General features: G+C 43.5%; 1 protein-coding gene across 4 annotated transcripts in view; it reads left to right on the top strand.

Annotated features, from left to right (window-relative positions):
- LOC116972068 (serine/threonine-protein kinase Sgk3) overlaps positions 1–12,316 on the top strand; it is a 124,950-nt gene that overhangs the window by 33,880 nt on the left and 78,754 nt on the right. The window contains exon 1 of one of the 4 annotated variants that reach the window (XM_033019375.1): positions 8,575–8,945. The exons of 2 other annotated variants lie outside the window; for them this stretch is intronic. The gene's annotated coding sequence lies outside the window, so the exon portion shown is untranslated. Of the gene's footprint in view, positions 1–8,574; positions 8,946–9,391; positions 9,574–12,316 lie in introns of those variants that run through there. One more of the 4 variants, XM_033019378.1, reaches the window with a different exon arrangement.

Below are 12,316 nucleotides of genomic sequence, written 5' to 3'. Positions count from 1 at the left end.
TCATGACTGCGTAGCCGGTCATGGTGCGAACTCCATCATCAAGTTCGCTGACGACACCACTGTTGTGGGACGTATCACTGATGGGGATGAGTCAGAGTATAGAAGAGAGATCGAGCAACTGTCCATATGGTGCCAGCACAATAACCTGGCCCTCAACACCAGCAAAACCAAGGCACTGATTGTGGACTTTGGAAGGAGTAGGATGGGGACCCACAGACCCGTTTATATCAACGGGTCGATGCTTGAAAGGGTCAAGAGCTTCAAATTCCTGGGCGTGCACATCTCTGAAGATCTTTCCTGGTCCAAGAACACTGATGCAATTATCAACAAAGCACATCAGTGCCTCTACTTCCTGAGAAGATTACGGAGAGTCGGTTTGTCAAGGAGGACTCTCTCTAACTTCTACAAGTGCACAGTAGAGAGCATGCTGACCGGTTGCATCGTGGCTTGGTTCGGCAACTTGAGCGCCCTGGAAAGGAAAAGACTACAAAAAGTAGTAAACACTGCCCAGTCCATCATCGGCTCTGACCTTCCTTCCATCGAGGGGATTTATCGCAGTCGCTTCCTCAAAAAGGCTGGCAGTATCATCAAAGACCCACACCATCGTGGCCACACACTCATCTCCTTGCTACCTTCGGGTAGAAGGTACAGGAGCCCGAAGACTGCAATGACCAGGTTCAGGAATAGCAACTTCCCCACTGCCATCAGGCTATTAAACCTGGCTCGGACAAAACTCTGAACATTAATAACCCATTATCTGTTATTTGCACTTTATTAGTTTATTTATTCATGTGTGTATATATTTATATAATGGTATATGGACACACTGATCTGTTTTGTAGTCAATGCCTACTATGTTATGTTGTGCTGAAGCAAAGCAAGAATTTCATTGTCCTATCAGGGCCACATGACAATAAACTCACTTGAACTTGAATTGGGAGCTGCCCCTCAAGCCTGTGTGGAATTTACTTAGATCATGGTAAACAGATTATGGTTTGAACTCTGCATCCACAATAACCTTTCATCCCTTGCAGTCAGAAACAGGAGAATTGATCATGGGGAACAAGGAGATGGCAGACCAATTGAATAACTACTTTGGTTCTGTCTTCACCAAGGAAGACTTAAATAATCTGCCGGAAATAGCAGGGGACCGGGGGTCAAATGAGATGGAGGAACTGAGTGAAATCCAGGTTAGCCGGGAAGTGGTGTTAGGTAAATTGAATGGATTAAAGGCCGATAAATCCCCAGGGCCAGATAGCTGCATCCCAGAGTACTTAAGGAAGTAGCCCCAGAAATAGTGGATGCATTAGTGATAATTTTTCAAAAGTCTTTAGATTCTGGAGTAGTTCCTGAGGATTGGAGGGTAGCTAATGTAACCCCATTTTTAAAAAGGGAGGGAGAGAGAAAACGGGGAATTACAGACCAGTTAGTCTAACGTCGGTAGTGGGGAAACTGCTAGAATCAGTTATTAAAGATGGGATGGCAGCACATTTGGAAAGTGGTGAAATCATTGGACAAAGTCAGCATGGATTTATGAAGGGTAAATCATGTCTGACGAATCTTATAGAATTTTTCGAGGATGTAACTAGTAGAGTGGATAAGGGAGAACCAGTGGATGTGTTATATCTGTACTTTCAGAAGGCTTTCGACAAGGTCCCACATAAGAGATTAGTATACACACTTAAAGCACACGGTATTGGGGGTTCAGTATTGATGTGGATAGAGAACTGGCTGGCAGACAGGAAGCAAAGAGTAGGAGTAAACGGGTCCTTTTCAGAATGGCAGGCAGTGACTAGTGGGGTACCGCAAGGCTCAGTGCTGGGACCCCAGCTATTTACAATATATATTAATGATTTGGACGAGGGAATTGAATGGAACATCTCCAGGTTTGCGGATGACACGAAGCTGGGGGGCAGTGTTAGCTGAGAGGAGGATGCTAGGAGACTGCAAGGTGACTTGGATAGGCTGGGTGAGTGAGAAAATGCATGGTAGATGCAGTATAATGTGGATAAATGTGAGGTTATCCACTTTGGTGGCAAAAACAGGAAAGTAGACTATTATCTGAATGGTTGCCGATTAGGAAAAGGGGAGATGCAACGAGACCTGGGTGTCATGGTACACCAGTCATTGAAATTAGGCATGCAGGTGCAGCAGGCAGTGAAGAAAGAGAATGGTATGTTAGCATTCATAGCAAAAGGATTTGAGTATAGGAGCAGGGAGGTTCTACTGCAGGTACACAAAATAGCTGGGGAAACTCAGCGGGTGCAGCAGCATCTATGGAGCGAAGGAAATAGGCGACGTTTCGGGCCGAAACCCTTTTTCAGACTGATGGGGGGTGGGGAAAGAAAGAAGGAAAAAGGGAGGAGGAGCCCGAGGGCGGGCGGATGGGAGGAGACAGCTAGAGGGTTAAGGAAGGGGAGGAGACAGCACGGGCTAGCCAAATTGGGAGAATTCAATGTTAATGCCATAAGGACGCAAGGACCCCAGACGGAATATGAGGTGCTGTTCCTCCAATTTCCGCTGTTGCTCACTCTGGCAATGGAGGAGACCCAGGACAGAGAGGTCGGATTGGGAATGGGAGGGGGAGTTGAAGTGCTGAGCCACCGGGAGGTCAGGTAGGTTATTGCGGACTGAGCGGAGGTGTTCGGCGAAACGATCGCCCAACCTACGCTTGGTCTCACCGATGTAAATCAGCTGACATCTAGAGCAGCGGATGCAGTAGATGAGGTTGGAGGAGATACAGGTGAACCTTTGTCGCACCTGGAACGACTGCTTGGGACCTTGAATGGAGTCGAGGGGGGAGGTGAAGGGACAGGTGTTGCATTTCTTGCGGTTGCAACGGAAAGTGCCCGGGGAGGGGGTGGTGCGGGAGGGAAGGCAAGAATTGACGAGGGAGTTGCGGAGGGAGCGGTCTTTGCGGAAGGCAGACATGGGGGGAGATGGGAAGATGTGGCGAGTGGTGGGGTCACGTTGGAGGTGGCGGAAATGGCGGAGGATTATGTGTTGTATTTGCCGGCTGGTGGGGTGAAAGGTGAGGACCAGAGGGACTCTGCCCTTGTTGCGTGTGCGGGGATGGGGAGAGAGAGCAGTGTTCCGGGGTATGGATGAGACCCTGGTGTGAGCCTCATCTATGGTGGCGGAGGGGAATCCCCGTTCCCTGAAGAACGAGGACATTTCCGATGCCCTGGTATGAAATGTCTCATCCTGGGAACAGATGCGGCGTAGGCGGAGGAATTGGGAGTAGGGGATGGAGTCTTTACAGGGGGCAGGGTGGGAAGACGTGTAGTCCAGATAGCCATGTGAGTCAGTGGGTTTGTAATGTATGTCGGTTAGGAGTCTGTCCCCTGCGATGGAGATGGTGAGGTCAAGGAATGGTAGGGAAGTGTCGGAAATCGTCCAGGTGTATTGGAGTGCCGGATGGAAGTTGGTGGTGAAGTGGATGAAGTCAGTCAGTTGTGTGTGGGTGCAGGAGGTGGCACCAAAGCAGTCGTCAATGTAGCGGAGGTAGAGGTCGGGGATGGGGCCCTAGTACGTATTGAACTGCAGTTCTACTGCAGTTGTACAGGGTCTAGGTGAGACCACACCTGGAGTATTGCGTACAATTTTGGTCTCCTAATCTGAGGAAGGACATTCTTGCCATAGAGGGAGTACAGAGAAGGTTCACCAGACTGATTCCTGGGATGTCAGGACTTTCATTTGAAGAAGGACTGGATAGACTCGACTTGTACTCGCTAGAATTTAGAAGATTGAGGGGTGATCTTATAGAAACTTACAAAATTCTTAAGGGGTTGGACAGGCTAGATGCAGGAAGATTGTTCCCGATGTTGGGGAAGTCCAGAACAAGGGGTCACAGTTTAAGGATAAGGGGGAAATCTTTTAGGACTGAGATGAGAAAAACATTTTTTACACAGAGAGTGGTGAATCTCTGGAATTCCCTGCCACAGAATGTAGTTGAGGCCAGTTCATTGGATGTATTTAAGAGGGAGTTAGATGTGGCCTTTGTGGCTAAAGGGATCAGGGGGTATGGAGAGAAGGCAGGTACAGGATACTGAGTTGGATGATCAGCCATGATCATATTGAATGGCTGAATGGCCTACTCCTGCGCCTATTTTTTATGTTTAATAATAATAATAATACATTTTATTTATGGGCGCCTTTCAAGAGTCTCAAGGACACCTTACAAAAATTTAGCAGGTTGAGGAAAAACATGTAAGGGGAATGAAATAAATAGTAGAGACATGACTAGTACACAAAGTAAAGACAGAATACAATTCAAAACACAATATGAGGCAATTAATGCACAGATGAAAAGGGAGGGGGACGTGGGGCTAAGGATAGGCAGAGGTGAAGAGATGGGTCTTGAGGCGGGACTAGAAGATGGTGAGGGACACGGAATTGCGGATCAGTTGGGGGAGGGAGTTCCAGAGCCTGTGAGCTGCCCTGGAGAAGGCTCTGTCCCCAAAACTGCGGAGGTTGGACCTGTGGATGGAGAGGAGACCGGCTGATGTGGATCTGAGGGACCGTGAGGGTTGGTAGGGGGAGAGGAGGTCAGTGAGATATGGGGGGGGGGGGGGGGCAGATGGTGGAGGGCGTTGTAGGTGAGGATCAGGATTTTGTAGGTGATCCGGTGGGAGATGGGAAGCCAGTGGAGTTGTTTGAGGACTGGAGTGATCTGATGCCAGGATTTGGTGTAGGTGATGAGTCGGGCGGCTGCGTTCTGGACCAGTTGGAGTCGGTTGATGTAGGTGGCGCTGATGCCAAGGAGAAGTGAGTTGCAATAGTCCAGTCGGGAGGAGATGAAGGCATGGATGAGTCTTTCAGCAGCGGGAGGTGTGAGAGAGGGTCTGAGCTTGGCGATGTTGCGGAGATGAAAGAAGGAGGTTTTAATGACATGGCGGATGTGAGGCTCAAGGGAGAGGGTGGTATCAAAGATCACGCCAAGGTTGCGGGCCTTGGGAGATGGGGAGACAGTGGTGCCGTCGATGGTGAGAGTGGGGTTATTGATTTTGCTGAGTGTGGCTTTGGAGCCTATGAGGAGGAATTCTGTCTTATCGCTGTTGAGTTTGAGGAAGTTATGTTGCATCCAGGTTTTTATAGCTGACAAACAGGAGTTGATATGGGAGATGATATGTTTCTGTATCCCTTGTTTATCATGTATCCAATTAAGGTTTAGAAATATTCTAAGATTCTGCCTCTACTGGCCTTTAAGAAGATCAAAGACTAATTACCTTTTTAAGAGGAAAAAATAGCCTTTTCTCTAAAATAGGCAACTCTTTATTTTTAAACTATGACTCCTAGCTCTAGTTTCGCTCACATAAGAAAAATCTTCTCCAGATGCTTTCTGTCAAAACCCCTCAAGATGTTACAATTCTGTTTCAAAATAGCTCTCACTTCTGAAATCCAGTGCCTATGTGCTTAACTTGTCCAAACTTTCCTTGTGTAGTAACCCCACCTATTTCAGTTATAATTTGGCAAACATTTTCTGAACTAATTCCAATACATTAACATCCTTCCTTAAAAATGGGATCACTACTAGATACATCTGGAGTAATATGTATAGTAGTGATCCCACACTGTATTCAGTTCCTCTTGCAATAAACAATAATATTCTGCTAGCTTTCCTAATGACTTGCACAACCTGCATACTTGTCTTGTGAAGTATGCACTTAGAAATGCAAATTGTGGGCATTTCAGAGCTCTGCAATCTCTTGCTGTTTAGATAATATGTTTTTATTTGATTTTTTTTCTGCCAAGATTTCATATTTCCCTCAGTATGCTCCATTTGCGAGATCTATGCCTACTCAACATCTCCACATCCCTTTAAAGTGTTCTTACATCCACTTTGCAGCTTACTGTACTATCTTTATTATTCAGTAACATACCTTTAATAACTTCATCTAAATAATAAAATGTGAAGGCACCAGCACTGATGTCTGTGACATGTCATTCATTACATCTTGACTACCAGAAAATTATGTTAATACCTGAATTCTGCTTCCTGTTAGCCAGTCATTTGTTTAATCCATGTCAAAATGTTACCTTCTAGACTGTGAACTTTTTATCCCCAAATAATCATTGAAAAGGACTGCACATTATCAATCTTCAGGAAATCCTATTGTAGGACATTCCCAAGTTACTCTGTATCCCGAAGGAGATGCTAACTCAACAATTTTAAAATTTGAGTTCAATGTATTTTTTCTACTAAGTGCATTAAAGGATTTGGCTCCAAGATGGAGAACAAAGTGGGATTTTGATTAAACCAATTCTCGTTGAATCGCTGAGCAAGTTTGAGGGAATGAATAAATGTCCTTTGTTTTTTTTGTGATGCTTGAAACACCATATCCAACATCTTTACAGTGAGCATAAACAATGTTTAACATGCATCATCATTCAAATTTTACTCAATTTGTAATAATCTAGGATTTTATTGAATTTTATAATTATAAAACTTTACAATGAATTTTAAAAAAGTCTCTTGATTAAAGAGTGGAAATTGTTTAGTACGGGAATCTCTGATTAATTTAATTTAAAACATGTATTTACAACGTTTCTCACGTCTATCCTCTGTCCTCATTCCTCCAATCAGATTATTTGTAATAAACAAGCCTTCACCACAATCTTTGAACTGGCAGCATTACAGTCTTTCTCAGTCTCCACCCTTGCTTATACTCTATAATTTAAAACAGGTTTGATTTTAATCTTTTTTTAGTTTTGATCGAAGGTCATCAACCTGAAACATTAACTATTTCAGTTTCCATACATGCTGTCAAATCAGCTGAATGTTTGCTGTTTTTTAAAAATTTTATTGCATTTACCAAATATCTTTAACATAGTAAAACAACCTTTGGTTTGTACTGTAATCTACAATGATTTGCATATTTACTCGTTAGCCTCTCTGTTCTTATGTCCCTTAAAGACTGTACCGATCAATGTATATTGCCTCTTCATTCTTCCTACCAAAATACAATAGCTTTCATCCTTATAAACATCTAACCAAAACAATTGTTCTTTTTACTCTTCCAAACACTCCCCTTGTCTTAAATCCACAGAAGTATATTCAGCTCTGATTTCTACTTCTTTGTATTGGAAACATACTCAATAACAGCTGGTGATGGGAGTAATCCAGAGTTTTCTACCTTTTTAGGAGCTGTTCTATAATTTGCTGACAATAACTGTATTTCCGGAGATAGTGCTGACATTATAGTGAGGAAGTTATATCTTAGCTAGATATTGAAAAAGTGGTTTAAAACATCAATACACCAAAGGGATTAAGAGAGGTGCTGGTTTAAGAAAGAACTGCAGATGCTGGGAAAATGTAAGGTAGACAGAGCTGGAGAATGCTGGAGAAACTCAGCGGGTGAGGTAGCATCTATGGAGGGAAGGAATAGATGACGTTTCGGGTCGAGACCCTTCTTCAGACTGAAGAGAGATGCTGGAATAGGTTGGGTTCATTACTGTATGAGTGCAAGATGAACTGTCTGGATAATATTGTCAAAGAACAGCATGATGAGCTGGAGAAGCAAACAAAGAATGGACCTCGAGTTCAGGAAAGTAACTGGATTTGGGAAGGGAAGCCATCGCATAAATGATTGGCTCTGACTCCGACCGCACTCTTTTTCGTCACCTTACTCGCCATTCTCCAATGGCGGCTGCAGGACCCGGTTCCGGACTCACTCACTGCAGGACCCGGCGCCTGTCGTACTCATCGGCAGCCGGCTCGTCACAGCCGCCCCCGCCCGCGGACACAGCAGCCCCTGCCCACACTCCGCTCCTTCAGCTTTATTCTCCCTGCCTGTGATTGACAGCGGGCGCCAGAAGGGGCGTCGCCGTCCCGGCGAATAACAGACCAATAACTTTTTTAATATTTCACAGATCTTAATAAAACTGAATGCACTTGTAGCATAGGAGAATGGCGAGTAAGGTGGCAAAAAATCGTAGTGCTATGGGGGGTCGTTTTTGCGCTAATTTAAAAACAACGCAAACAGGAAGAGGACAAGATGAGAGTTTTAGTAATAGTATAGGAGATAGATAGATAGATAGATAGATAGATAGATAGATAGATAGATAGATAGATAGATAGATAGATAGATAGATAGATAGATAGATGAGAAAGAGATATAGATAGAAGACAGATAGATTTCAGGTCGAGACCCTTCTTCAGATTTGGTTGTTTTCATTAATGCTAGTTCTGAGTTTGTAACAAACATCTTAAGACTATAGTATGGGCATAAAACTAAGGAGACATTCATACCAGAGGTTGTGGAATTGATTTTAGCTCTGGCTGAGATGCCCGGAACGAGAGATGGTCCTTTGAGGAGAGAGATAAGAAGAAATGCCTTCACTCGCAGGGTGATGAATTCTTGGAATCAAGGTATACAGCGCCAGTATAAGAAAGTGCCATTGAGGTAAAATACTATTGACTGGTACAGCATTTACGGGACCAAACGGCATTATCCTGCTGCTATTTCGCATGTTCACCTGTTCAATGTAATATTTGTGGATGATACTTCTTGGCTAAAATTGCAACTAAGTTTCCGTGTTCTTGCAGTGGCTCGAAGGTTGCAGTAGGGGCCGCATACCAGATGGTGCACTCAAGCAGACACTACTAAATAGCCACTCGGTTGCTGGAGTGCCAGTTTGAAGTTGTAGCGTGACTTTATTTCGTGGGGTTCGGTCTTGCTTCATTAAGTAGAACATGCAACAAATTTGTTGACTGTTTAGGTCAGCTTGCGAAGATACTTCTTTATTGAAACCCGATGGAAATAAGACGGCAGTTCTTCCACGTCAGAGATTACAGCCAGAAGCTCGAGGAAGAGAGAAGCAAAACTTCGCATTTGAGAACCTGAGTCTAGTGGACTTTAGACCGGGCAAAACTGCGTTGGATCTTTTACCTGTACACAGCCGGCCCCCCTACAACTGTGGAACTTGGAGTTCAACTTCCGAATGTGAGTGTTGTGTGAAACAGCAAATTTGTGAACTAGTTTTGGGTTGTTTGCGGAGGCCGCACCCATGGTACTCCCGGTGCACAACTTAACCTATCTATGTAAGCAGCAATACACATTTAGATGCACTGACACCTTGGCCGTGATTATTACACAAAAATCCGAGAAGTTCACAATCTCTTATCTTTGTTTTGTTGACTGCTGTGCAGTTTTAGTTGGTGATTTATAATAGACATTTCGTTCGGTAGTGCTGCATAAATGTGGTTATAAATCTACATTATGGTTATTTGTTTACTGAGCCGCCAACACCGGGGCCTTAAAATCGCAATGAAATGAACATTTGGCAATGATACGCCTACTGCCATCGGATTCTCTGGACCCGGAACTGGTGCAGGGGCCTCGCGCTGGGAATGGGGCTGTGGACGGGCGCGCGCCCAGTGCCTGCCAGAGAGCGTCGGGGGCGCGTGTTCGTCATGCTCGTGCTGGGAGCGCCCCTAGATGGGAAATGAGCTGCAGAGCCGAGGACTTTGGAAATGCAGAAGGGGAGGGGTGGGGTGGACAGCCAAGTGGCAATAAGTTATTCGTCAAATGTAGATCAGAACTAACATCGTGAGCAAAGTACATTTGAATGGTGAGTAACGCTTAATCTGCAGATAGACAATGTGCTGGAGTAACTCAGCGGGACAAGCAGCATCTGTGGAGAGAAGGAATGAATGGGTGATGTTTCGGGTCGAGACCCTTCTTCAGACCCATTCTATCTATCCAGAGAGATGCTGCCTGACCCGCTGAGTTATTCTAGTTTTTTGTGCCTATCTTCGGTGTAAACCAACATCTGCAGTTCCTTCCAACACACAAGGCTTAATCTGAACCCGGTACTCTCGTGGATTTGTTTCTGTACGTAGTAAGGAGTTTAATAATGTATTTGGCACTTAGAAATTACAACCCGAATTCGGGCCACCTGAACGGTCTCAAATTCCTATACATTTGGGTGTCATATTAATGAAGATACAAAGTTTAGTTGGTGCAATCTGCCTCCTGTTATAAAACAAGGCGGAAAAACTAAGTTTAAACAGCTAAAAAACAAAATAAATATGTTGGATATATGGGGTGGGAGAGGGGGTTAGAAATTACTGGAAAAAAACTCAACAGGTCAGGCAACAGAGTTAGCATTTTAAGTCTAATCGACTTGACTTACACTTTCATTTGTGATTGTGGTGTGATCAAAGAATAAATGTCAATTCCCTAATTTGAAGTTCCACTTCATATGTGGAGTGCAAGCCATATAGTTGGTTTATATGAATGTCAGCATTTCAATTGCCTGCTGCTCTAAGCTACTTTGTTAAAGTGTTATCTTCTAATTTTGTAATATGCTGTTTCATAAGGTCATAAGTAGAATTAGTCCATTCGGCCCATCAAATCTACTCCGCCATTCAATCGTGGCTGATCTATCTCTCCCTCCACACCCCATTCTCCTGCCTTCTCCCCATAACCTCTGAAACCTGTACTAATCAAGAATCTATCTATCTGCCTTATAAATATCCACTGACTTGGCCTGCACAGCTTTCTGTGGCAAAGAATTCCACAGATTCACCACCCTCTGATTAAAGAAATGTCTCCTCATCTCCTTCCTAATAGATAATTCTTTAATTCTGAGGCTATGACCTAGACTCCCCCACTAGTGGAAACATCCTCTTATCCTATTTCAATGTAGAATTCCCTGGGAAGGACAATTCTACTTCTAAGTATTCCCTCCCAGTATATTTCAAAAGATAGTACGATGAACAGGGCAACACAGTGGCACAGCTGGCAAAACTGCTGCCGCACAGTGTCAGAGACCTTGGCCTTTGGTGTTGTTTGTGTGGAGTTTGCACGTTCTCCCTGTTACTGCGTTGGTTTCCTCCAGGTGGAGAGAAGGAATAAGTGACGTTTCGGGTTGAGCCCCTTCTTCAGACTGAAAACATCACCCATTCCTTCTCTCCAGAGATGCTGGCTGAGTTACTCCAGCATTTTGTGTCTACCTTCGATTTAAACCACCATCTGCAGCTCTTTCTTAAAAGAATAGGTATCTAGATTAAACATTAGATTAATGTCTTCCAGAACTATTATATCTGCAATTATTTTATGTGTTTTTATCTGTCTTTTTCTTTTAGAATGAGGAAATTAGAAATGTGTTATGAATGTGAATATTATCTATTACTTACATGGAAATATACCACAGAAAAGTGAGTCATTTAGTATAAAAGTAGGCTGAAGGAACTCAGTGGGTCATGCAGCATCTGTGGAGGTAATGGACAGATGACATTTTGGGTTGGGTCCCTTCTTCGTTTTTTGCTCATGATTCCAGTAATTTCTTGTGAGTCATTGTGCTTTTGTTCCTTTTCTACTCGAGCTTCTACATGTCAGTGAAATACTACAATCCCTCTCTCTTCATTTGGTGGCCATCATCCCATGAAACATCTATATACTTTGCCTCAACTTGTTTCTGAGGAAGGGTTCCACTTTCTGAGTAAAACAATGTCTTGTGAATTATTTCTTGTATTGATGTTCTCTGGATTTACTTTTCATCATAAATGGAAACGCAACTATTTCTCAGTCAATTTCATAATTGCTATGGACCTCCTTTTGGTTACCTCTCCGGCTCCCATTCTTCCTCCACCCATCCGAAAATAAACAAGACATTGCCTGTTTGTCCATTCCTAATAAGAATAAGGGTTATTACATAATTCTATACCCTATTACACTCGCAAATGTCTCTATCTTTTCTATAAAATTTCAACAAAAACTTTACACGTTATCCCCAGTGTGATGCAATCAACGTTTGATAAAGTCTAATTCCACCAGAAGCTGTGGAATTCTAATCCAGGTATTGAGAAATGTATTTAATTGGTTAAAAAATAACACTTAACTGCACCATTTCGATTTGGAGGGTCACAAGCTTAATTCTGCGTGACTGGCAGCTGATGTGTGATGTTGTGTTCAAGTCTTCCTGCAGCACTTTAAAAATAAATCAAGTTAATTGTTGGCATGTTAGATTGTTTCCCAGGTAGGTTGAGCGCTTGGCTCATGACATAGTCTCCAGTTTCTAAAGATAACCGACAGCCTATGGTGATCAGGAATTGGATCTTCTATAAAACAACGTAGCCAAAAATGTGAGTTTGCTCCATAGTTAAAGAAAATGCAAAGAATAACTTTAATTTTGAGTGCCATGCATACTAGAATCATAGGGTCATAAATCATGGAAACAGCACCTTCAACCCAACTTGTCTATGCCGCACAAGATGTTCGATCCAAGCAAGCCCCATTTCCCCACGTTTGGCTGATATCCATTTTAACCTTTCCTATCTATGTACCTGTCCAAATGACTTTTAAATATT

This window comes from Amblyraja radiata, chromosome 4, assembly GCF_010909765.2.
Source record: "Amblyraja radiata isolate CabotCenter1 chromosome 4, sAmbRad1.1.pri, whole genome shotgun sequence".
Classification (NCBI taxonomy): domain Eukaryota; kingdom Metazoa; phylum Chordata; class Chondrichthyes; order Rajiformes; family Rajidae; genus Amblyraja; species Amblyraja radiata.
This window is presented reverse-complemented; position numbering and strand designations above follow the sequence as displayed.